Below are 26,665 nucleotides of genomic sequence, written 5' to 3' on the forward strand. Positions count from 1 at the left end.
TTTCGTACACGATCACTCAAACCGGTAGAATGCGAGTAACTTTGTTTTGCAGGTTTGATGTGAATAGTATGGCTCATGTGTATGTGATGCATGTGTGTAGTTTACACATGGCCCGCGTGTCGTGTTCGTCAGCCGGCAGGAGCCAAAGTGCTGTCTTAATAATGTATAATGACCCGCGTGTCGACTTGTGACTCTATGTAAAATTCATTACTAGTTGTAGTAGTTGGATTATAGAGATCAGGTTGTTAGCTTGGCGTCTCGGCGTGACAAAAAGATGGAGTTCCTAAATGGTCATCGGAGTCCGAGCCGACCTGGAAGAACTGCCATGAAGGAGCCATACTATTTCACAATAGATGTTTATTGGTGATTGTTGTGCTTCTTGTTTTCTATGCATGTTAGAATGGTAGAAAGACCCCTCATTAATATAAAGCAATTTGCCATTCCCAATGTTGCACCTTCGCACGTCAAGTACGTCTAGTAGTGGGCTCATAAAATTGGGGTGCAGTTAGATGTCCTTGAATTGAATGTTTCATGTTGGACACGAACATGCACTGCATCAGGTTAACTAAATAGGGCTATCAAAACGGTTTTGGGCCTTGTGGCAAAGAAGGTTGGAGGCCGGGGTATGTGATAGCTTCCCGATCGACAGGAGTCGTATAGAGATACGATTAGCAAGGAGTTGCTTGCCGAATAGGCATGTTGTCTAGCAGTGATGCTAAAGCTCACTAGTTGCATGTGCTAGTCGGATCCTGAAGCACTGAGAGTTTGCGGAGGGATGCCAACTTCAGTGGGAGTATTTATATTTAAGGCTTGAATTACTCTACATAAACACATTGCTTAGTGATTGCATATTTTCTGTTGTAGATCAATGGCACAACCTACTCAACCCAAATTTGCATTGAAATCAATTCTGGAAAAGGATAAACGAAATGGAACAAACTTTACCACCTGGTATAGAAATCTGAGAATTGTTCTCAAGCATGATAAAAAGGAAAAAGTTCTAGAGGATCCACTTCCATAGGAACCTACTGATAATGCTAGTGCCACAGCTAAGAATGCCTACCAGAAACTTGTTGATGAATCAACGGAGATCAGCTGTCTGATGCTGGCTTGTATGGAGCCCGATTTGCAACATCATTTCGAAAATGTTGAGGCTTACGATATGATTGAGAGTCTGAAGAGCATGTTTCAAACACAGGCTAGGACCGAAAGGTTCAATGTCTGGTGACCCTTGATGGATTGCAAGCTAAAGGAAGGTGATCCACTAAGCCCACATGTGATCAAAATGATCGGATATGTGCAAGCTTTGGATCATTTGGGCTTCCCGCTCTTGGATGAGCTGGCTACTGATGCAGTTCTGGGTTCTCTTCCGCCCAGCTATGGGACGTTCATCTTGAACTATCATATGCATGGAATGGATAAAAAGCTCACTGAATTGCATGGGATGCTCAAAGTGGTAGAGCAGGATATTAAGAATGGCACACATCAAGTGTTGATGGTGCAGAAATCGGCTAAGTTCAAGAAGAGTTGGTCCAAGAAAAAGGCTAAGGCAAAGGGCACGGAGACGGTAACCTCCGCCACTGCGCTGAAGTCTGGACCATACTCGAAGACCATTTGCTATCATTGCAAGGAAACTGGTCACTGGAAGAGGAACTGTAGCAAGTGGCTTGTAGAGCATGGCAAGTAGGCCGGAAATGCTTCTTCGGGCAAAGGTACACTTTTTGCATATGTTATAGAAATTTACCTTGCTGACATACCTAGTAGCTCTTGGGTATTTGATACCGGATTGGTTGTTCACATTTGCAACTTGATGCAGGGGCTGGTAAGAACTAGGCGTGTGGCACAGGGGGAGATTGACATCAGGGTCGACAACAAAGCAAGAGTTGCTGCGTTGGAAGTCGGCACGATGCAGCTCGAGCTTCCCTCTGGATTTATTTTGGAATTAAAAAATTGTTATTACATTCCTGCACTTAGTCGGAACATTATTTCTGCCTCATGCTTGATGAGTCAGGGTTATGAATTCAATTTAGAGGACATTGGTTGTTCATTTCATTTGAATGGTATGTTCGACAGCTATGCACCCATTGTTGATGGGTTACTTATATTGAATCTAGAATAGGAACCGGTCTATAACATGGATGTCAAGAGGCATAAGCCTAATGAGATAAATCCGACATACTTCTGGCATTACCCGCTTGGACACATTAGTCTAAAACGCATGAAGAAGCTCCATGATGATGGACTCCTAACTTTGACAGACTTTGGGTCATTCGAGACATGCGAATCATGCTTGCTCGGCAAGATGACTAAGTCTCCTTTTGCAAAGAGTTGCGAGAGGGCGTCCAAGGTGTTTGGGCTTATACATAGTGATGTGTGTGGTCCAATGAGAACAACTGCTAGAGGCGGCTATCAGTACTTCGTGACTTTTACTGATGATTTGAGTAGGTATGGATATATCTATTTGATGAGGCGCAAGTCAGAAACTTTTGAAAAGTTCAAAGAGTTTCAGAACGAGGTTGAAAAGCAGCTCGGCAACACTATAAAGCTTCTACGATCTGATCGTGGAGGTGAGTACATGAGCCAGGAGTTTGATGATCATCTAAAAAGCCGATGTATAGTACCTCAGCTCACACCTCTGGGTACGCCACAGAGAAATGGCTTATTGGAACGGAGGAATCGTACCTTGTTGGACATGGTTTGATCAATGATGAGAAAATTGGATTTACCCTTGTCATTCTGGGGATACACTCTAGAAACTGCAACTTTCACACTTAACAGGGCACCATCAAAATCCATAGATAAGACACCACATGAGATGTGGACCGGGAAGATTCCCAGTTTGTCTTTTCTAGAGATTTGGGGTTGTGAAGCATTTGTCAAGCGACTTATGTCACATAAGCTTACACCCAAGTTGGATAAATGCATATTCGTGGGATATCCGAGGGAAACCTTGGGATATAGCTTCTACAACCGGGAAGAGAACAAAGTATTTGTTGCTCGGAATGGGGTTTTCCTTGAGAAAGAGTTTCTCAGTCAGGAGGCCAGTGGGAGGATGGCACGACTCGAAGAAATTCGAGTACCACTCGGGGATGGCTCGGCGGGTGATGAGATCATACCAGAGTCAGTCAGGGAACCCATAGTGGAAGCGGCACCGGAACCACGAAGGTCGGAAAGATTGCGCAGAGTGCGTGATGTATTGTTGCTAGAAAGCAACGAGCCGGCCATGTATGCGGAAGCGATGGTGAGCCCAGATTCTGAGGCATGGCTACAGATCCGAGTTAAAGTCCATGGATGAAAATCAAGTCTAGGACTTGGTTGATCCGCCGCCTGGCGTAAAGGCCATTGGCTAAAAATGGGTCTTTAAGAAGAAAACCGATGGGGATGGAAATGTTCAGATCCACAAAGCTCGGCTTGTTGCTAAAGGATATGGACAAGTTCAAGGAATTGACTACGACGAGACTTACTCACCTGTAGTGAAGCTGAAGTCGGTGAGGATCGTACTAGCTATAGCTACATATTTTGATTCTGAGATATGGTAGATGGATGTCAAAACGGCTTTCCTTCATGGAAATTTAACCGAGGATGTGTATATGATACAGCCCGAGGTTTTTGTCGATCCGACTAGCACTAGTAAAGTATGCAAGCTCAAGAGTTCCATTTATGGGTTGAGGCAAGCATCTTGGAGTCGGAACATTCATTTTGATGAGGTCATTGGTCTCGGTTTCATCAAAAGCGATGAGGATGCTTGTTTATACAAGCAGTTAAGTGGGAGCTCGATTGTGTTCTTGATCTTGTATGTGGATGACATACTACTGATCGGAAATGATGTTTCGATGCTGAACTCAGTCAAGGAATCATTGAATGGCAAGTTCTCAATGAAGGACCTTGGTGAGGCAGTTTACATTTTAGGCATCAAGATCTATAGAGATAGATTGAGGAGGCTGCTCGGCTTGAGCCAAAGCACGTACATAGATAAAGTGTTGAAGCGGTTCAACATGAGTGAGGCCAAGAAAGGGTTCTTGCCTGTCTCACATGGTATAAGGCTAAGCGAGACTCAGGGTCCTTCGACATCTGATGAGCGAAGTAGGATGAGTCGGATTCCGTATGCCTCGGCAATTGGATCCATCATGTATGTCGTGATATGTACATGGCCTGATGTTGCTTTTGCAATAATCCTAACAAGTAGATACCAGGCCAACCCAGGTGAGAGTCACAGGGCAGCAGTAAAGACTATTTTGAAGTACCTGAAAAGGACTAAAGAGATGTTCCTAGTTTATGGAGGTGAGGAAAAGCTCGTCGTAAGGGGTTACGCCGATGCTAGTTTCCAAACCAACATAGATGATTGTTGATCACAGTCTAGATTCGTGTATGTCATGAACAGAGGAGCAGTGAGCTGGATGAGTTCCAAGCAAGATATGGTGGCCAATTCTACCACAGAATCCGAATACATTGCGGCTTGTGAAGCTGCAAAGGAAGGTATTTGGATCCGGAACTTTCTGGATGATCTTGGTATTTTCCCAGCCTCGGTAAAACTGTTGGAGCTTTATTGTGATAATTCTGGTGCCATCGCACAAGCCAAGGAGCCAAGGGATCAACACAAGACCAGACACATAGATCGGAAATATCACCTGATACGAAAGATCATAAAGAATGGTGATGTTTAGTTATGAAAAATTCACACAGATGCAAATGTTGCAGATCCCTTGACTAAGCCACTTCCACAATCCAAGCATGAGGGGCACGTTAGAGCTATGGGCATTCGATGTCTATTTGATTGACTCTAGTGCAAGTGGGAGACTGTTGGAGATATGCCCTAGAGGCAAGCATGTATGATGATATTTCCTATGTGTTTATGAATAGAGATAGTCCTTGGACATTATCAATGATGTGTATCAACAAGTACGTGACTTGTTTGTGGGACTATGCATTGTATGATGACTGCCCTAAAAGGTCCCTAGTCGAAAGGGCTGTGTGGACGCGCAGCCAACTAGACTAGCATATAACACGGTCGATGGCTTGGTCTCACTAGCCATGGGGCATTGGATGCTAACCGGATAATATGGACTTGGAAGGATCTGGTCGGATTCGACGTAGTCGGATCCGAGTTGAGATAAGGTCTGAGTCGGACAGACCCAACTATGAGACGCAACGATATGTCATCTGTGAGTCTCTAGTACAACATGCGTTCTATGTCCTAAGACCTAAGCTGGCGCATGTAGTCGAGATGGTGACAGACTTGCTTTGGGCCAACCAAACGCTACTCCATGACTGGGTAGTCACAAAGGTAGGTTTCGAGCTTGTCCAGACCCATGCTGCAAGACATGGTTGAGCAAGATGGGATTTGCCCCTCCGATCAGGAGATATATACTCTGGGCCCCTCGTGTGATCCGACCAGGATAAGCATGGCCATGTGACAAGGATTATGAGATAATCTGGTTTGTGGTCGACATCACTGGAACGAGAAAGAGGTCGGGCTAGCACAAGGATGATAGACTCGCCTTGAGCCTGACAACATATATTGTGTGGCAAAAGGCATGGAAGTATGATGTACAGGTTCGCCTAACCAGCTTCATAGTCTACTGGGTGTTCAGCATGCCCTCATTACAAAAAAAAGACACATTCGTGACATTTTGGGCCGAACGAAATTTTTCTCTGTCATACTTATGACACTTCTATGACGATAATTGTGACAAAACCCGGTATCATCATGGATGTGGTGGGTGTCGATGTCAAAACCGATGGATCTCGAGTAGGGGGTCTCGAACTGTGCGTCTAAGGTCAATGGTAACAGGAGACAAGGGACACGGTGTTTACCCAGGTTCGGGCCCTCTCTATGGAGGTAATACCCTACGTCCTACTTGATTGATATTGGTGAATATGAGTATTACAAGAGTTGATCTACCTCGAGATCATAATGGCTAAAACCCTAGAGGTCTAGCTTGTATGGCTATGATAATGAGTCTCCCCTATCCGGACTAAGTCCTCCGGTTTATATAGACACCGGGAGGATCTAGGGTTACACAAGGTCGGTTACAAAGAAAGGAATCTACATATCCGTTCGTCAAGCTTGCCTTCCACGCCAAGGAGAGTCCCATCCAGACACGGGTGCAGTATTCGGTCTTTGTATCTTCACAGCCCATCAGTCCGGCCCATGGCTAACAGGCCGGACGCCCAAGGACCTCTTAGTCCAGGACTCCCTTAGTAGCCCCTGAACCTGGCTTCAATGACAAGGTATCCGACGCGTAGTGCTATCTTCGGCATTGCAAGACGGGTTCCTCCTCTCCGAACTCCAAAATAGTCTTTGGACAAATTGATCGTGTCCGGACCTGTAACACACACCATAAACAACTGTAGAGAGAATACAATAATCCACGAGTCCAATCCGCTAACAACTTTTTACAACATGACATCACGTCCATCCGGTCATAATTTCGAACCGTTTTTTGCCTATCGCTCCACATTTCGAGACGCAGTTGCTATTGGCACGTCTTGTCAAAGCAGAGATCGTGTCCCCTTATTATGGGATTCTCATCAATACGGGCATGGGAACCCAACCGTGCCGTTTACACAGCCCTTGGGAATAAGCAAGTTTTAAGGCGAGCAGGGAGGCGTTTGATATTCGAGGCCTTTATAAGGGGATAAGGATTCGTCCTCACTCACCCCTACCTTCCCCTTCCTCTGCCCATCCATTCTAGAGCTCCAGCGCCCAAGCCCTAGCTTCCCCCGCCAGAGAAAACATTCCAACCATGTCCGGATCAGGAGCTGGAGGCAAGTGGATGGCTTCTTCTGTCAAGAAGAAAGACATCAAGGAGCTTTGAGAGGGCGGATACCTGGCAAAGGAGATCGTTCACCGTCTCCCGGCCGAAGGACAGATCGTCCCTACCCCAAATCCCCATGAGAGGGTTGTATTTCTCGCACATTTCGTCCATGGGCTGGGATTCCCTCTCCACCCATTTGTCCGCAGACTGATGTTTTACTACGGGCTAGACTTCCATGATCTAGCCCCCAATTTTGTCCTCAACATCTCAGCATTTATAATCGTTTGCGAGGCCTTCCTCCGTATCCCGCCTCACTTCAGTCTATGGCTGAAGACGTTCAATGTAAAGCCGAAGGTGGTGAGAGGCCATTAGGAAGAGTGCGGAGGCGCCATGGTGGGCAAGATGCCCAACGCCACATGGCCCGAAGGCTCCTTTGTGGAGATGGTGAAGGGGTGGCAGTCGGGGTGGTTCTACATCACCGAGCCGTGTGACACCAACTGGGCGGCGGCCCCCGAATTCTGATCCGGAGCTCCGCTGCGGCTCACCTCCTGGCAAGAGAAGGGCCTCGCCTGGGGTTCTTCGAGCGAGCTGACTGGGCTCCAGACATGCGTTTAGAACATGATAACCAAGAGGATCAAAATCGTCAACGCGATCCAGGTTATGCTCATTCGCCTTATCCTTCCGTTCCAACGCCGGACTTGCTATTTGTGGGAGTTCGATCCGGCCAAGCACCAGACGCTACTAGAGCTCTTCGGCACAACGCACGAAGATATCTGGAAAGTGCTCTTAAAGGCCGGCGAGACACCACCAGCTTAAAGCGCCAGGCCAATTCGGTAAGTTCTTTCATGTATTCAAGGTATAGCCTTTACTGGCATATTTTGGGGAGGAGTCTAAACCTTCCTATCAATTTTCAGGCCTGGATCGACATAGCAGGGCGGATTAATTGTCCGGCTCCACTTCTCGAAGATGAGGAAACCCCACTCCTAACGAAGATGCTATTTCCGGCGCCTTATGATGTGCCGGAGAAGAAGGCCAAGAAGACGGCCAAAGGGAGCAGGAGTGGCCTTCGCCGAAAGGGTGCTTCGGACATGTCGTCCGAAGACGAGACTGGCTCTTCGGTCACCGAAGACGACGACGAGGAGGAAGAAGAAGGCGACCTCCCCCCGGAGGGGGGAAAGAAGAAAAGAGAGGCCTCCACGAATCTGGAGGCGAAGGCGCCCAAGAGGGGGAAGGGCTCCCTTGCGGATAACTCCGCATGGGATGTCGAAAGCAGTCCGGAGCGAATACCCTGGACCGAGCTCGGGCTGCCTCCTAAGCGCTAAAACCCTATGCACCTCCCAATACCTGGCCCTTCCAGTTTATAATATTAATATGTTTAAACTATGCCATTACAGTCCGGCCCGCGACAGCTCCCCACGATCCTCGACACAGGATTCGCTAGACTCAGAGGAGATGGCTAGCATGTCTCCGCCGCCCGCTCATTCTGCCTCACCCAAGGGTGATCACGAGGTGGCGTCCCAAAGGATCTACCCAGACCAGTGGGAGGTTCTAGAAATCGTTAAGGTGGCGCCGCAGGATGACTCCTCGGCTGCTAGACACAGGGAAAAAAAGCCCCATGGGGACTGGCAGTGGGGGACAAGTTCTCTTCGGCCCTCAGCCGGATACCATTCCGGAGACCTAGATGGCTCCGGAGTCTAGCGAACGGCCTTCCCCGAAAGGAGGAGGCGTGCCTGTTCCACCAATGACCTCTATCCAACCAGAGGCATCGGACAATCTGCTGCAAGCGCTGCGAGGCGCCGCCGTTGTGGATGAGCACTGTGTCCTGATGTCTACTACACAACCTTCTTCTTGTAGACGTTGTTGGGCCTCCAAGTGCAGAGATTTGTAGGACAGTAGCAAATTTCCCTCAAGTGGATGACCTAAGGTTTATCAATCCGTGGGAGGCGTAGGATGAAGATGGTCTCTCTCAAGCAACCCTGCAACCAAATAACAAAGAGTCTCTTGTGTCCCCAACACACCCAATACAATGGTAAATTGTATAGGTGCACTAGTTCGGCGAAGAGATGGTGATACAAGTGCAATATGGATGGTAGATATAGGTTTTTGTAATCTGAAAATATAAAAACAGCAAGGTAACTAATGATAAAAGTGAGCACAAACGGTATTGCAATGCTAGGAAACAAGGCCTAGGGTTCATACTTTCACTAGTGCAAGTTCTCTCAACAATAATAACATAATTGGATCACATAACTATCCCTCAACATGCAACAAAGAGTCACTCCAAAGTTACTAATAGCGGAGAACAAACGAAGAGATTATGGTAGGGTACGAAACCACCTCAAAGTTATTCTTTCCAATCAATCCGTTGGGCTATTCCTATAAGTGTCACAAACAGCCCTAGAGTTCATACTAGAATTACACCTTAAGACACAAATCAACCAAAACCCTAATGTCACCTAGATACTCCAATGTCACCTCAAGTATCCATGGGTATGATTATACGATATGCATCACACAATCTCAGAATCATCTATTCAACCAACACATAGAACCTCAAAGAGTGCCCCAAAGTTTCTACCGGAGAGTCAAGAGGAAAACATGTGCCAACCCCTATGCATAGGTTCATGGCCGGAACCCGCAAGTTAATCACCAAAACATACATCAAGTGGATCAATAGAATACCCCATTGTCACCACGGGTGTCCCACGCAAGACATACATCAAGTGTTCTCAAATCCTTAAAGACTCAATCCGATAAGATAACTTCAAAGGGAAAACTCAATCCATTACAAGTAAGTAGAGGGGGAGAGACATCATAAGATCCAACTATAATCGCAAAGCTCGCGATAAATCAAGATCGTATCACCTCAAGAACACGAGAGAGAGAGAGAGAGAGAGATCAAACACATAGCTACTGGTACATACCCTCAGCCCCAAGGGAGAACTACTCCCTCCTCGTCATGGAGAGCACCGAGATGATGAAGATTGCCACCGAAGAGGGATTCCCCCCTCCGGCAGGGTGCCGGAACGGGTCTAGATTGGTTTTCGGTGGCTACAGAGGCTTCTGGCGGCGAAACTCCCGATCTATTCCGCTCCTCGAAGTTTTTAGGGTATATGGGTATATATGGGAGGAAGAAGTACGTCGGTGGACCTTCGGGCTATCCACGAGGCAGGGGGCGCGCCCAGGGGGTGGGCGCGCCCCCACCCTCGTGGGCAGCCCGGGACTCTCTTGGTCCAACTCCGAAACTCTGTGGCCTTCTTCTGGTCCAAAAATAAGTTCCGTGAAGTTTCAGGTCAATTGGACTCCGTTTGATTTTCCTTTTCTGTGATACTCTAAAACAAGGAAAAAACAGAAACTGGCACTGGGCTCTGGGTTAATAGGTTAGTCCCAAAAATAATATAAAAGTGTATAATAAAGCCCATAAACATCCAAAACCGATAATATAATAGCATGGAACAATAAAAAATTATAGATACATTGGAGACGTATCAGCATCCCCAAGCTTAATTCCTGCTCGTCCTCGAGTAGGTAAATGATAAAAATAGAATTTTTGATGTGGAATGCTACCTAACATATTTCTCTAAGTAATTCTTATTTATTGTGGAAAGAATATTCAGATCCATAAGATTCAAGACAAAAGTTTAATATTGACATAAAAATAATAATACTTGAAGCATACTAACTAAGCAATCATGTCTTCTCAAAATAACATGGCCAAAGAAAGTTCATCCCTACAAAATCATATAGTTTGGTCATGCTCCATTTTTGTCACACAAGAATGCTCTCATCATGCACAACCCCGATGACAAGACAAGCAATTTTTTCATACTTTAGTAATCTCAAACTTTTTTCAACTTTCACGCAATACATGAGCGTGAGCCATGGATATAGCACTATGGGTGGAATAGAATATAATGAGGGGGTTATGTGGAGAAGACAAAAAGGAGAAAGTCTCACATCGACGCGGCTAATCAATGGGCTAGGGAGATGCCCATAAATTGATGTCAATGCAAGGTGTAGGGATTGCCATGCAACGGATGCACTAGAGCTATAAATATATGAAAACTCAATAAAAGAAACTAAGTTGGTGTGCATCCAACTTGCTTGCTCACGAAGACCTAGGGCACTTGAGGAGGCCCATTGTTGGAATATACAAGCCAAGTTCTATAATGAAAAATTCCCACTAGTGTATGAAAGTGACAAAACAAGAGACTCTCTGTAATGAAGATCATGGTGCTACTTTGAAGCACAAGTGTGGAAAAAAATAGTAGCATTGTCCCTTTTGTATTTTTTTATTTGGCCTTTCTTTTTTTTGTTTGTCCTTTCCATTTTTGGGGACAATGCTCTATTAATGATGATCATCACACTTCTATTTATTTAGAACTCAAAGATTACAACTCAATACTAGAATAAGATATGACTCTATATGAATGCCTCCGGCGGTGTACCGGGATGTGCAATGATGCATGAGTGACATGTATGAAATAATTGTGAACGGTGGCTTTGACACAAATACAATGTCAACTACATGATCATGCAAAGCAATATGACAATGATGAAACTTGTCATAATAAAAGAACGGTGGAAAGTTGCATGGCAATATATCTCGGAATGGCTATGGAAATGCCATAATAGGTAGGTATGGTGGCTGTTTTGAGGAATATATAAGGAGGTTTATGTGTGAAAGAGCGTATCATATCACGGGGTTTGGATGCACCGGCGAAGTTTGCACCAACTCTCAATGTGAGAAAGGGCAATGCACGGAACCGAAGAGGCTAGCAATGCTGGAAGGGTAAGAGTGCATATAATCCATGGACTCAACATTAGTCATAAAGAACTCACATACTTATTGCAAAAATCAACAAGTCATCAAAAACCAAGCACTACACGCATGCTCCTTGGGGGATAGATTGGTAGGAAAATACCATCGCTCGTCCCCTCCCGCCACTCATAAGGTGGACACTCAAAGAACACCTCATGTTTCGAATTTGTTACATAACGTTTACCATACGTGCATGCTACGGGACTTGCAAACTTCAACACAAGTATTTTTCAAATACACAACTAGTCAACTAGCACAAATTTAATACCACTATCTCCATATCTCAAAACAATTATCAAGTATCAAACTTCTCTTAGTATTCAATGCACTCTATATGAAAGTTTTTATTATATCCCTCTTGGATGCCCATCATATTAGGTCTAGTTTCATAACCAAAGCAAACTACCATGCTATTCTAAAGACTCTCAAAATGATATAAGTGAAGCATGAGAGTTCATCTATTTCTATAAAATAAAACCACCACCGTGCTCTAAAAGGATATAAGTGAAGCACTAGAGCAAATGACAAACTACTCCGAAAGATATAAGTGAAGGTCAATGAGTAGTCGAATGATTATGCAACTATATGAAGACTCTCTAATATTAAATAATTTCAGATCTTGGTATTTTATTCAAAAATCAATAAAAACTAAATAAAATAAAATGACGCTCCAAGCAAAACACATATCATGTTGTTAATAAAAATATAGCTCCAAGTAAAGTTATCGATGGAAGTAGACGAAAGAGGGGATGCCTTCCGGGGCATCCCCAAGCTTAGGCTTTTGGTTGCCCTTGAACATTACCTTGGGGTGCCTTGAGAATCCCCAAGCTTAGGATCTTGCCACTCCTTATTCCATAGTGCATCGAATCTTTACCAAAATCTTGAAAACTTAACAACACAAAACTTAACAGAAAACTCATAAGCTCCGTTAGCGAAAGAAAACAAAACACCACTTCAAGGTACTGTAATGAACTCATTATTTATTCATATTGGTGTAATATCTACTGTATTCCAACTTATCTATGGTTCATACCCTCCGATACTACTCATAGATTCATCAAAATAAGCAAACAACACATAGAAAACAGAATCTGTTAAAAACAGAACAGTCTGTGGTAATCTCTAACTAATGCAAACTTCTGGAACCCCAAAAATTCTAAAATAAATTTCTGTACGTGATGAATTTATCTTTTAATCATCTTCAAAAAGAATTAACTAAATAGCACTCTCCATTAAAAAATGGAAGCAAATCTCGTGAGCGCTAAAGTTTCTGTTTTTTACAGCAAGATCAACAAGACTTTCCCCAAGTCTTCCCAACGGTTCTACTTGGCACAAACAGTAATTAAAACATAAAAACTCACAATAATTACAGAGGATAGATGATTAATTTATTATTAAATAGGAACAAAAATCAAGGAACAATAATAAAATTGGGTTGCCTCCCAAGAAGCGCCATCGTTTAATGCCCCTAGCTAGGCATGATGATTTCAATGATGCTCACATAAAAGATAAGAATTGAAACATAAAGAGAGCATCATGAAGAATATGAATAACACATTTAAGTCTAACCCTCTTCCTATGCATAGGTATTTTGTGAGAAAACAACTTATGGGAACAAGAATCAACTTGCATAGGAAGGTAAAGCAAGCATAACTTTAAAACTTTAAGCACATAGAGAGGAAACTTGATATTATTGCAACTCCTACAAGCATATATTCCTCCCTCATAATAATTTTCAGTAGCATCATGAATGAACTCAACAATATAACCAGCACCTAAAGCATTCTTTTCATGATCTACAAGCATAGAAATTTTATTACCCTCCACATAAGCAAAATTCTTCTCATTCAGAATAGTGGGAGTATCATAAGAGACTCAAATACTATAAATTGTTTCCACATTAAAAGAGTAATGTTCAGAAAAAGGGTAATCATAATCATGACAATTTTTATAAATATAATCATCACTACCTTTTATAGCATTTGTATCATCACAATAATTATCATAAGTAGCAACTTTGTTATGATCATAATCAATTGAAACCTCTTCCAAGATAGTGAAATCATTACTAAATAAAGTCATGACCTCTCCAAATCCACTTTCATAATTATCATAATAAGTAGGAGGCATGCTATCATCATTATAAATTTGCATATCAAAACTTGGGAGACTACAAATATCATCTTCATTAAACATAGCTTCCCCAAGCTTGGGACTAACATTAATTGCAGCAAATATATTCTCAAAAACATCATCTTCATCAAACATAGCATCCCCAAGCTTGGGCCTTTTCATATCATAAGCATAATCACTCTCATCATCAATAGTATGGATAGCACCAATAGTATAGCAATTATCATATTCTTCCAAGCAAGTGCCAAAAAGATTTTCAAGATCATAAGAAGTATCATTATCTTCACAATCATAATCACAACAAGCAATAGGAATAACGAGATCATCATCAAGTGCATCATCTTCCACAATTTTATTTTCATGTGGCACAACAGTAATAGGAGCAGCATTATTTGGGAGAGATATCTTTTTACCTCTCTTCCTTTTTATTTTTTCTTCTTCACCACATCATGTGTGGGTTCAATCCTCTTTTTGGAGCTCCTTATTAATGAGATTGGTTGAATAGAAGGCTCCTCCTCGTTACCTGATTCATCATAAGAAATAATAGGAGGATATTGGGAAGTCTCTTCCCTTTCATTAGTATTCTCTTCATTTTGTATTTGTTTTCTTTTCTTTATGTAATTGGCAATATAAGGGTTTTCAATGCAATTCACCGCACAATACATATAAATTTCCTCTAGATCAAAATCAAGAAATTTATCGAGATTAAATTTTGGAATACGCTCAGTTATATGTTTCATTTCTTCATAACCCAAAAGAAGACTAAGCTCTTTATGATGCTCAAGGGTAATCAAGTTATCACAATTTTTGGACACGACTTGATCATGAAACAAATAGCATTGGAGCTTTAAATGACCATGTTCATTGCAAAGTTCACAAGGCTGGCGATAAATATTGAATCTTTCAGCACAAACACCTAGCCTTTCTTGCAACAATTTAGTTTCTAAATGCTTATGCCTCTTGCAATATCTATCTTCCCTATTTGGTGTGTACTTGCAAACCCAATGCACTCCACAAAAATTGACATGTTTATAGGAGACATTTTCATCATAACTAGTGCAATCATCATTAGTACTATGGATATTCAAGGAGTTCATACTAACAACATTGCAATCATTCTCATCATTCAAAGATTTAGTGCCAAACATTTTAATGCATTCTTCTTCTAACACTATGGCACAATTTTCCTTTCCATCATACTCACGAAAGATATTAAAAAGATGAAGCGTATGAGGCAAACTTAATTCCATTTTTTTGTAATTTTCTTTTATAAACTAAACTAGTGATAAAACAAGAAACTAAAAGACTCAATTGCAAGATCCAAAGATATACCTTAAAGCACTAACCTCCCCGGCGACGGCGCCAGAAAAGAGCTTGATGTCTACTACACAACCTTCTTCCTGTAGACGTTGTTGGGCTTCCAAGTGCAGAGGTTTGTAGGACAGTAGCAAATTTCTCTCAAGTGGATGACCTAAGGTTTATCAATCAGTGGGAGGCGTAGGATGAAGATGGTCTCTCTCAAGCAACCGTGCAACCAAATAACAAAGAGTCTCTTGTGTCCCCAACACACCCAATACAATGGTAAATTGTATAGGTGCACTAGTTTGGCGAAGAGATGGTGATACAAGTGCAATATGGATGGTAGATATAGGTTTTTCTAATCTTAAAATATAAAAACAGCAAGGTAACTAATGATAAAAGTGAGCACAAACGGTATTGCAATGCTAGGAAACAAGGCCTAGGATTCATACTTTCACTAGTACAAGTTCTCTCAACAATAATAACATAATTGGATCACATAACTATCCCTCAACATGCAACAAAGTGTCACTCCAAAGTCACCAATAGCGGAGAACAAACGAAGAGATTATGGTAGGGTACGAAACCACCTCAAAGTTATTCTTTCCAATCAATCCATTGGGCTATTCCTATAAGTGTCACAAACAGCCCTAGAGTTCCTACTAGAATAACACCTTAAGACACAAATCAACCAAAACCCTAATGTCACTTAGATACTCCAATGTCACCTCAAGTATCCGTGGGTATGATTATACGATATGCATCACACAATCTCAGATTCATCTATTCAACCAACATATAGAACCTCAAAGAGTGCCCCAAAGTTTCTACCGGAGAGTCAAGACGAAAACGTGTGCCAACCCCTATGCATAGGTTCATGGGGGGAACCCGCAAGTTGATCACCGAAACATACATCAAGTGGATCAATAGAATACCCCATTGTCACCACAGGTATCCCACACAAGACATACATCAAGTGTTCTCAAATCCTTAAAGACTCAATTCGATAAGATAACTTCAAAGGGAAAACTCAATCCATTACAAGAGAGTAGAGGTGGAGAGACATCATAAGAAACAACTATAATAGCAAAGCTCGCAATAAATCAAGATCATATCACCTCAAGAACACGAGAGAGAGAGAGAGATCAAACACATAGCTACTGGTACATACCCTCAGCCCCGAGGGAAAACTACTCCCTCCTCGTCATGGAGAGCATCGGGATGAAGATGGCCACCGAAGAGGGATCCCCCCCTCCGGCAGGGTGCCGGAACGGGTCTAGATTGGTTTTCGATGGCTACGGAGGCTTCTGGCGGCGAAACTCCCGATCTATTCTGCTCCCCGAAGTTTATAGGGTATATGGGTATATATGGGAGGAAGAAGTATGTCGGTGGACCTTCGGGCTGTGCACGAGGTAGGGGGGCGCACCCCCACCCTCGTGGGCAGCCCGGGACTCTCCTGGTCCAACTCCTATACTCCGTGGGCTTCTTCTGGTCCAAAAATAAGTTCCGTGCAGTTTCAGGTCAATTGGACTCCATTTGATTTTCCTTTTCTGCGATACTCTAAAACAAGGGAAAAACAGAAACTGGCACTGGGCTCTGGGTTAATAGGTTAGTCCCAAAAATAATATAAAAGTGTATAATAAAGCCAATAAACATCCAAAACAGATAATATAATAGCATGGAACAATGAGAAAATATAGATACGTTGGAGACGTATCATGTCCTTATGGGTAAGGTGATCGAAAAGGTTCAGTCCGCCAAATGCGGACTGACCGAGGCATGCACTAGTCTTTTAACAGGCTTTGACGTAACAATTGTAGAAAAAATATCACAATGTGGACAGTAGCCCCTGATGCTCTGTTCGGTGTCCGGAAAGGACAAGATGAACAGGGGATCAAAATAATGTTCGCAGGAATCTAATGTAATATGTCTATGTGAATAAGCAGGCATCGCTGCTGGCTGCTGCCGTTCACACTGCGGAGGTCTCCGGACTGAAGCAGAACCTGGAGCTGGCCGAGAAAGAGCTCGGCCTTGTGAAGAAGCGGCTGGAGGACAGCAAAGGTATGCAGTAACCTGCATGTATGTTTAGGAAGGATGAATGGTTCGTGCTGAGTAAAATGCCATGAACTTTATTAGGGGCCACGACCGAGGTGGTGGCCCTCAAGAAGGCATTAGAGAAGGCAGAGGACAAAGCGGCCAAGGAACGCACCGCGCGCGAGAAGCACAAGGCCCGGGTCGGCAAGGTTCAGCAAGAGCTCCAAGACGCCGTCAAGAAGTGCGAGTCCTTGGAGCGTGATTCTAAGACGCAAGCGTCCGAACGTGCGAAGGCCCTCCAGAGTGCACAGGAGGCTCGAGCCGAAGCCCAGAGAGCCCTTCAGGAAATCCAGGCAGCCCGGAAGATCGCGGCGGGTAAGGCTTTCATTATGCAAAGCAAGTCTGTGAAGGAAGCGTTCCTTTTACTTACCCGAATTTGGAGCTCTCCAGGGGCGTTTACGGATTTGCCACGCAGCGTATCAGACGCTGCCGAGTTCTATCGAGCCGAGGAGGGGAGTTCTACGGAGAAGCTGTTCTGGTCTCAATATCTTGTGCCCGAACATCCGGTGTCCTTTAGTGACCAGCTGAAACAGCTGGTCGAGCTGCATAAGGCGGCCGAGTTAGCCATGAAGGAGCTGATAGTCCGACTATGGCCTGCCGCGCCGATACCTAGCAGCTACTTCGGACTTGTGAAGCGGCTTGTTGATGCCTGCCCCCTGCTTGAGGTTATAAAGCGGTTGATCTGTATCGAAGGTGCACGGATGGCCTTTGCGCCCGTCAAAACGCACTGGGCGAAGATGGATGCCAAGAAGCTAATGACCGAGGGGCCACCTGAGGGCAAGGAGCACCGCCGACCCGAGTTGTATTTTGATGGTGTCCTGGAGGGATCCCGCATTGTTGTAGATCACTGTAAGAAAGACACTATCTTTGAATGAATGTATGCGATCTCCCTCTGCCTTGTATGATAAAACAAAGTGTTTATGCAATATAGTGCTTGCTATGTTTTTAAATTTTTACTTCCTGTGCGGCCGTGTTGTATAAAATCTGAGGTTAACCAATCGTCGGCTTCTGCCCCCACGTAGGTAGTACGGGGGTGTTCGGGATGGAATCTAAACAATCTTGATCCAATTAGATGGTCCTTGAAGGAGTTGTTTAGAGCAACGAACCAGGCAACCAGACTATGCGGCTGTAACACCCTCACTTAGCCATAGGAGTGCGACAATAAAAAATGGGCACAGCCCCTAGTATCCAAACTAGAGGGCTATAAGCGTCTGATCGGAAAGTACCAATCCTTCGCGTAATGCGGAAGAAATCTCCAACAATTTGCAACCTCCGAACAGCTGGCCGGCTCTCGCCGCATCATGACAGTCAGTTTTCGGCTTTCTCTACTGAGGTGCTCCTTTGGATAAACCAAGGCACAATCATAGTAGTTCTCCCTTTACTACCTTAGCCGATGTAGCGGAACGTAAGGTAGCAAGCACAGGAGCCGGGCAACCCAACTATTGACCAAAGACATGACTCGGAGCCAATGCATATAATGCTAAATTCGGGGTGCCGAACTATACTTATAAAAGTGTTTGGACTGTTCTTGCTGTAATTTTGGGTGCTATGAAGCCCCTGGCAAGCATCGAGCGTTCCAAAATGTACGGGTGCTACCTGATAGGATTATCCACAGGGGAGCTGAAAAAAAGAAAGAAAATAGAAAATGTACGAAGGTAAAAGCTGGAGTCCTGCAGCTCCAGCCGCAAACTGTTCTCATTGTAATTTAATTTAGTACGTCAAAGTGCATTGATACAGGAGGTGCGATAAGCAACAGGCTATTTGACATGCTAAAACCATGGGAGAGCTGCATGTGGGTCCTGAAAAATAGGAAAGTTATCATTAACGGAATCAGCTAAAAACCACCCATATGTTCACGTTTCTCGCCGTCTTGGTGTGTTTATCCTTCAAGAGGACCGATGACCAGGCCATCAGATGGTGCCTATGGGATTGAGACCTGAAAAGGAAACAAGTAAAAGTGAAAGTATATGTGTATCCGACGTCGGTTGAGCCGTACTACGGACCACAAGCTAGCTGTGCCATCGTCGATGCCCATGGGATTTTTAATGCGTAGTTATGTACGTGCGACACGAATGCCACCACTTGATCGGAACTACGATGGAGGCCTGATTGCTAGTCGAGCTCCGGACGAGCTGAGCTCTCCTGCTGCAGAGTAGTTTGGACCCTCTTAACGGTGTCCGTGGGCTCGGCAGCTGAATTAAGGTTCTGCTTGAGAAGGCCGCTCTGTACTTCTGCTGCTAGGGCAGCTATGTGCTCTTCTGTACGAAGGGAGCACTCCGTATTTCCATTAACCGTTATGACGCCGCACGGACCGGGCATCTTGAGCTTGAGATAAGCATAGTGTGGTACTGCGTTGAATCGAGCAAACGCGGTTCGTCCAAGCAGTGCATGTTAGCCGCTGCAGAATGGGACGATATCGAAGATTAACTCCTCGCTTCGGAAGTTGTCCAGAGATCCGAAGACAACCTCTAATGTGATTGAGCCCGTACAGCGGGCCTCTACACCTGGTATGACTCCTTTGAAGGTAGTCCTAGTGGGCTTGATCCGAGATGGGTTAATGCCCATTTTTCTCGATGTATCCTGATAGAGCAGATTAAGGCTGCTACCTTCGTCCATAAGGACGCGAGTCAGGTGGAACCCATCAATTATCGGGTCTAAGACCAGTGCGGTTGAGCCACCGTGACGGATACTGGTCGGATGATCCTGGCGATCAAAGGTGATCGGGCATGACGATCATGGGTTAAATTTTGGGGCAACTGGTTCTATCGCATAGACGTCCTTGAGCGCACGCTTGCGCTCCCTCTTGGGGATGTGGGTAGCGTATATCATGTTCATCATTTTAACCTGAGGGGGAAACTTCTTTTGTCCTCCTGTGTTCGGTTGCTGGGGATCTTCGTCATCGTCATCGCTTTGTGATCCCTTTTCTCTGTTCTCGGCGTTCAATTTGCCAGTCTGATTAAAAACCCAGCAATCTCTATTTGTATGATTGGGTGGCTTGTCTGGGGTGCCATGAATCTGGCATGAACGATCAAGTATGCGGTCCAAGCTGGATGGGCCTGAATTGTTCTTTTGGAACGGCTTCTTCCGCTAACCGGACTTAGAGCCCCTGAATCCGGCATTGACTGCCGTGTCCTCGGTGTTACCACTGTTGTTTCGGCGCTTGTATCTGTTGAGTCGAGACTTGTCTTTCCTAGTTTTAGCTTCACTAGCAAAAATGCCCGTGCGTTGCATCGGGAGAAAAAATTCATCACACCCTGTAAGCATAGCCTATTACACGACTAATTGTTTGATTTATGACCCACATCAACTATTCTCAACATCAAGAATTATGCTTTGGGCCAGACCATCTTTGCAAAATGGCTAAGAAATATGTGCATTGTTTTTTTTAGAAAAGGAGGATGAACCCCGGCCTCTGCATCTGGGAGATGCATACGGCCACTTTATTGATTATTCTCGAGGACCTTACAATGTATTACAACAATGTGCCTGAATCCACCATCTTGGCAACACATGCCGCTACTCCTATCCAAAATGATGAAGGGGTGCTAGCTGGGCCACTACCCAAACCACTCACCTAGGCCTAACATCAAAAGCCGGCAGTCGAAACATATTCGGAAGCCCCAGCCGAGCCACATACCGGGTCTGGGACACAATCCGGTCAGACACACTCGTGTGTCGTCGCCGCCATCTTCCACAAGTCCGTCTTCAGGTCATATTGAGGCTTCTACCTTGTCTGGCCACTCAGCCATCGACGTCACCATGACGCCAGACAGCAACCTCCTCCTGCGCGAGTCCATCTCCGTGCATCAGACGACGAGTCTCAACAGCACCACGCCGCCGAGATCCGCCACCTTTAATGGGAAAGATGAAGCACCGCTCCACCAGAGTCGCTGTCCTCTAGTCCCTCGAGCCCGTGTGCACCTCCAAGAATGACACCCCCATGGTGGAAAACGACACCAGAGAGCCGCCATCATCCGATCTACTGATCTAGGGTTCCCCCGGAGATAGCAGAGAGTGGCCTTGAACATCTCCATGACGATGCCTTCAGGAAGGGAACGGCGCAGACAGCGTCGCCATCGCCGGCCTTGGCAATAGCCAATAGCAGGTTTTCACCCAGATCTCATCGAAGACCTCCATCTCTCATGCACGGGTCGCCGCCGTCCTTGCCGAGATCTGGATGATCCCGCTTGGCAGATCTCAGCACGGGGAAGCCCCCCCACCGAGACCCGCCGGCCGAGCAGGGGAGGCCGAGGCCGCGCCCACAGGTCAGATCCGCGATGGATCCAAGCCCACGCCGCCGCCCCGGAGTCAGCCCCGCGCACAGCCGCCACCGCCTGCCGAGGCTCGCCGCCGCGTGCACCGTGCCCCGCCACGGCTCGCCGAGGCCTGCCGCCGCAGGACACCGCCGCCTACCACCTAGATCCGCCGCCCGCGGAAGAAGGGGAGGCGCGAGAGGGAGTCCCCCGCCGCCGCCGTCTGCCACGCGGGTTTCACCCGACGGCGGCGCGAGGAGGGGAGAAGGAGAGGGCGGCGGCGGTGCCTAGGGTTGGAGGCCCCCGAGTCGCCCGGGGCGGGGGCGACGCAGGGACGCCAGGGAAGGAAGAAACCTGGATATGTGCATTGTTTGGTTTGCGGCTTTGCTATTTTATTCCCACCACGGCGGTTGCAGGTGCTCTCCACACACGATGGTGTACTTATTGTCCGGTATTAATGTGAGGCATATGTAGTCTGAGAAACATAAAGACCAGGAATATATTGGGTTAACTATTGTGACCAGCTTGCTTAGAAATAAAAAAACTATTGTGGCCAACTTATTAACCAATAACCGAAAATATGGATAGTTAATTTCCTAAAGTTGGGACATTTTTCTCATGGATCTGTAACAATTTTCTCAAAATCTAGAACAATTTTATCCTAAACCTAAAACTTTCTCCATTTCATATGGTGTTGCCAAAAGAAACATAGTTTAAGCAACGCCATATACTTCTAAAAGGCTAATCATTTATATACAAACTTCTTATGTGTTTCCGATGTCTCAATGCTTGTATGGCATCTTGGTGCCAAGAAAAAGAGATGACCACCCTTTCTTCTGTTGCTTGATGTTCGTTTAGTTGTAAATTCCAGCTTCTGACTAAAGGCGCCGAGAACTGCTTGAACTGATTGCTGACCAAAATGTGATAGTGGCTCAATGACAAAAGGGTAGTGCTACACGGTGCACATTCTTGTGGATCCCTGTATATCTCCCATGAATATTTCTTTGCTTGACTGATTGTTGATATCCATGGCTATGCCAGAAAAGGAAAATTTAAAATTAAGAACTTTGAAAATCATATACTGTACCGTGATATATATGTGCCAAAGAAGCGCAAATCATTTGCTGATCAGACATGACAACTTTGTACTCCGTAAGTTTTGACAGAGAAGGGCAGTTTATTACTGTTTTATCTGTGACCATGAATACTGTGAGCGACATGCGACGCTAAAATAAGCAGATAATATATATTTTTTCCGTTCTAGTGAGCATAGAGCAGGAGTGAATCTTACTAAAATAGCATGAGCAATTTATGCTATGGCAGAAAGTAGCTAAAAGAAATACTACTGACGGAAGAATAAAAAATCCAGGAAATGGAGAGATTATACTTGCGAGTGCAGGAAAAGTGGCAAATTCAAAGAATGTACTTTCATTTAGCCAACAGATAAAATGTTTCTGTTCTCGTGAGCAAACGGCTAGAATGAACCTCATTAAAATACCATGAGTGATTTACCCACCGGCAAATAGTAGCTACTGATGGAAGAACAAAAAATAAGGAAATGGAGAGATTATACTTGTGAGTGCATGATAGATTATTCCAAAGGAAGTACTTTTTTTAGCCAATCGCTCAAAGCAAAAGATTAGTGCAATGGATAAAAAGTACAGACCTTGACAGAATATCTTGTTCTTGTAAATCATGTGCTCTACAAATTTCTGAAATCTGCCACTGTAATTGTACAAAAGTCTTGCCACTGAAATCTGCCACTGTAATTGTACAAAAGTCTTGCCACTGAAATCTGCCGGGCTGTCCACATAAGTTCTTCAATTCGGTCATAATCCAAATCATAAAAGTAAGAAACTCTGCTAGTTGCATATCTTTTAAAGAAATGAATTAATTGATAATTACACCTCTCTGTAGTCCGTAATTTCATCCAATTCGGCTTCTGCACCACTGTCTACTCATTCATAATATACAGAAAAATTTAGATGGCAGAACATTGTAGATCAGAAGAAAAACTCAGGGTAAAATCCATGTCAACAAAAAGAACAGACATAGAGCCATCATGAGATTTGGAGCCACAAAAGTAGTAAGGAAAAGGAAGAAATATGACGAAGAGAAGGACTTTTTTGCTCGGTAGTACTCACTGATCCCTGCTAAAGAGAAAGACATGAGACTGGATGGAGAAGCTGCTCTATGTTGTGAACACACCCATTAGTTCATGCACATAAAGGGCACTATCCTGGAGCAAAATCAATTGAAAAAATTGACGTCAAAAAGAGAGTAGTATACTTTCTAAACTCAAATTATAGCTACGGCAAAACAATGCTCGACTTTCTCTAGCAAGGGCAAAATTCAGAGATGTACCTATTGAGGAGGTTTTCATGTTGGGCAGACGCGAGGCACTGGATGTCAAGGGGTACAGGGCTGTACAGCACCAGCGGCGGTGGGGGTTTGGCCACTGATGATGAAAGTATGTCGTCTCTGCTCTCAAGCACCACCAGATCATGGTAAAACTTCAGTAGTAGAGGACACCCGACCGACAACATCTAAATAAACACAAATCGTTAATTCACTCTAGTTTATTTTCCATAGGAAAACATATGCAATAGCATTGTAAAATAAAAGGAATTATCAAAATTAATTAGTAGCTTAATATGAGAAATCAAATGGGAAGACAAACGGCATTACTCAATAATCAAGTGGCCAGGATACACACACAAACCACAAAATATATTTCAGTTAGAGAATATTCTGCACGCGGTTCATGATTTGCTCTCCGAGCAATTGAATCTTCACTATCAGTTCCTTTGTCTACATGAATAACAACAATCACACACTTGAGCATGCAACTGGAACTCTACTTTTTTGCCAACAATCTGGTATTGTGCTTGGAACCGTAGGGAGCGAGCGGACACTTTCCCTTCTATACTATGTTGACCTAACACTTGCACTTCTTTTTTACCACTAAAGAAAAAAAAACTCAAACGATTGCACACACAAAAAAATTGGTTAAATGTTTTTGTGCAGGGGAGCTGTGGGAGACCAGACCTTAGTAAGAGCTTATGACCAGAAAATAAGAGTGCTCGATAGCCACGTGATCGCCCGGTCAAGCATGTTATAGATGGACCCAAACCTGTCAAAATCTGAAATTTGCAACAACAAATAATCAGTTGGAAAACAAATTCATGAAGCATGAACAAACAAAGGTAAAATTTATTGCTATCCGAAGGCCTCCAGATCTAATTTTGAATGGAAGGCTGCAAAAACATGTCACGGAACAAAATTAGAAAGTTCAAAATATAGTGCAAAGTACTTGGTTCAAGAAAAATTGTTGCACGGGCAGCCAACAACTGAAGAAGAGAAACCGATCAAGAAAAAGCTAAAAGGTCTTACATTAGTGAACGAAGGGAGTATTATTTAGTGTCAGGTTCTATACTGAATTACGACATAATTAGTTCCTGGTCACATTTTCGCAGAAGCTCGATGCCAGAAATTGACCAAAGCCATGGTTATACAAACATGTATTGTTGACTTTGTTGTACACAATAAAATGATCTATACATGTTAATGCTACCAAGGAAAAATGTATGGCATGATATCTTGCAGAATTGATTCACTTTGCACAACTTCACTTGAATCATCTATAAAATTGTACTTGTTCATTATCGGTTGGGCATTGACAGAAGTTCTATGTAACTGAAGGCGTCAAGGTGGTAAAACAAAATTAGTTATGTGGTTAATTCCAGTATAAAACCATGCCGAATAAGTGACTCTGGCTATGGTACCTGCACAAGTGGATATGATGAACAATCTTGTTAACAAACCACAAAAGTTAACACTTGATAGTTTCAACCTGTACAAAAGATGATAACGCAAAAATTCACCTGAAGCAAGACTTTTTCTGATGCAGTTTTTCTAGGCAAGAGTTACCACAGTTCATGGAAAATACTGCAGTTTAATCGATGGCCATTTGCAAACATGATTTCTTCACCTCTTACTCATGATGTGCAGAAACTTCGTTGATCTGGTTATAACACATGCAAAGCAAACATATGTGTTGCTTAAATACTTGCTGATCTTCAGTTCAGTTGTGGCTGCTGAATACTTGCAGTCAAGAAATACCAAACCACATGCTGGAGAGCAAGTCCTTCGTTGAAAAGAATCACCAAGGGAGCTATCTTGAGCTAAAAGAATTAATAAAGCATGCTATATAACATAAATTTTCCCAAAATTCATAGAAAATACTATCAAAATCGCACATCCTATTTAAGAAGTATTTCGTAAGATTTGGTCCTTTTTCAAATCCATACAGAGAGAACATTTTGCTACCCACAAAATGCATATGAAGAAATGATCGAGAGAGCATCCAGTAAAACGATGACTCACACCTCTTGACGGAATTAACAGTCCAGATTCGACCAAAGAAGAGAAGGGATGGATTTTGGGGAGCAAAACCTGCGGATCTAGCTGATGTCTCAGCGCATTCTTCAAAAGTTGAAGGAGCAGTGCCATCTCTGCATAGACCCGCAGCCTCGCACCCGAGTCCCTCCCTAGATCTTCGCGCCCCGAGCAGGAGCTCTGCGCCCATGCACCGATCCAGCGCCGCCGGAGAACCAACCACGGCCACGCCTCCCTCTTCCTTCCTCCTTCCCCCCCCCCCCCCCCCCCCCCCCCCCGTGCTCTCTCTCCATGTCCAGGAGACACATGAGGACGGCGAAGGCGGCGAGGCAGAGGAGCGGTCAACGGTGGCGTCGTCTGGATCGAGCGCCTTTGTGCTCGATGGCGAGGAAGGCAAGGCGCAGGTCCTCCGGCGTGCGATGGCGCATGGGACGGCGCAGGTGGCTGGGCACGTGGATCCCGGCAGGGAGGGTCCAGATCCAGTCGAGGACGGGGCGACCGGCGGTGGCGGTGACGCGCGCTCGTGCGTGGGGAACAGGAAGGGGATCGTGGGGACTGCGGCTTGAATATACTAAACTACATGGTCGTTTCTGCAAAAACAAAACGTTATCTGAGGGAGTCACTCAAAAAAGGATTGCGGGTTGAATTTGAAGAAAAAGAGGGACTTTTCTGCAAAATTTCCAATGACGTACGATATCGCTGGTTTATTAGTAGGTAAAGATGGGTGCCGGCGTCGCTTGCATTGTTTTTGCTACAGGCCAACAAACTGTCCTCGCCCGCACAAAAGCGGTTTATGAGTGCCGTGAGGGCTGCCATGGATTTTGGCTTTTGTTGGCTGAGGTGGCGAGCGAGCCATTCGTCGCGGATGCTGTGTTTGAAGGCTGCTAGGGCTTCGTTATCTGGACAAT

General features: G+C 44.5%; 1 long non-coding RNA gene across 13 annotated transcripts; it reads right to left on the reverse strand.

Annotated features, from left to right (window-relative positions):
• Positions 1–21,928: 21,928 nt before the first annotated feature.
• On the reverse strand, positions 21,929–26,339 carry LOC125515161 (uncharacterized). 13 transcript variants are annotated; one of them, XR_007286842.2, is made up of 6 exons: positions 25,815–26,338; positions 25,351–25,543; positions 24,408–24,502; positions 23,724–23,905; positions 23,026–23,598; positions 21,929–22,391 (listed from the first exon to the last, which is right to left on the reverse strand). It is a non-coding gene; the product is annotated as an uncharacterized LOC125515161 (long non-coding RNA). The 13 variants fall into 13 exon arrangements; XR_007286838.2 differs by having other exon boundaries at positions 24,408–25,383; positions 25,815–26,339; XR_007286833.2 differs by having other exon boundaries at positions 24,408–25,506; positions 25,815–26,339.
• Positions 26,340–26,665: the final 326 nt, after the last annotated feature.

This window comes from Triticum urartu, chromosome 6A (assembly GCF_056163025.1).
Source record: "Triticum urartu cultivar PI428250 chromosome 6A, HENAU_Tu73, whole genome shotgun sequence".
NCBI classification, from domain to species: Eukaryota; Viridiplantae; Streptophyta; class Magnoliopsida; order Poales; family Poaceae; genus Triticum; species Triticum urartu.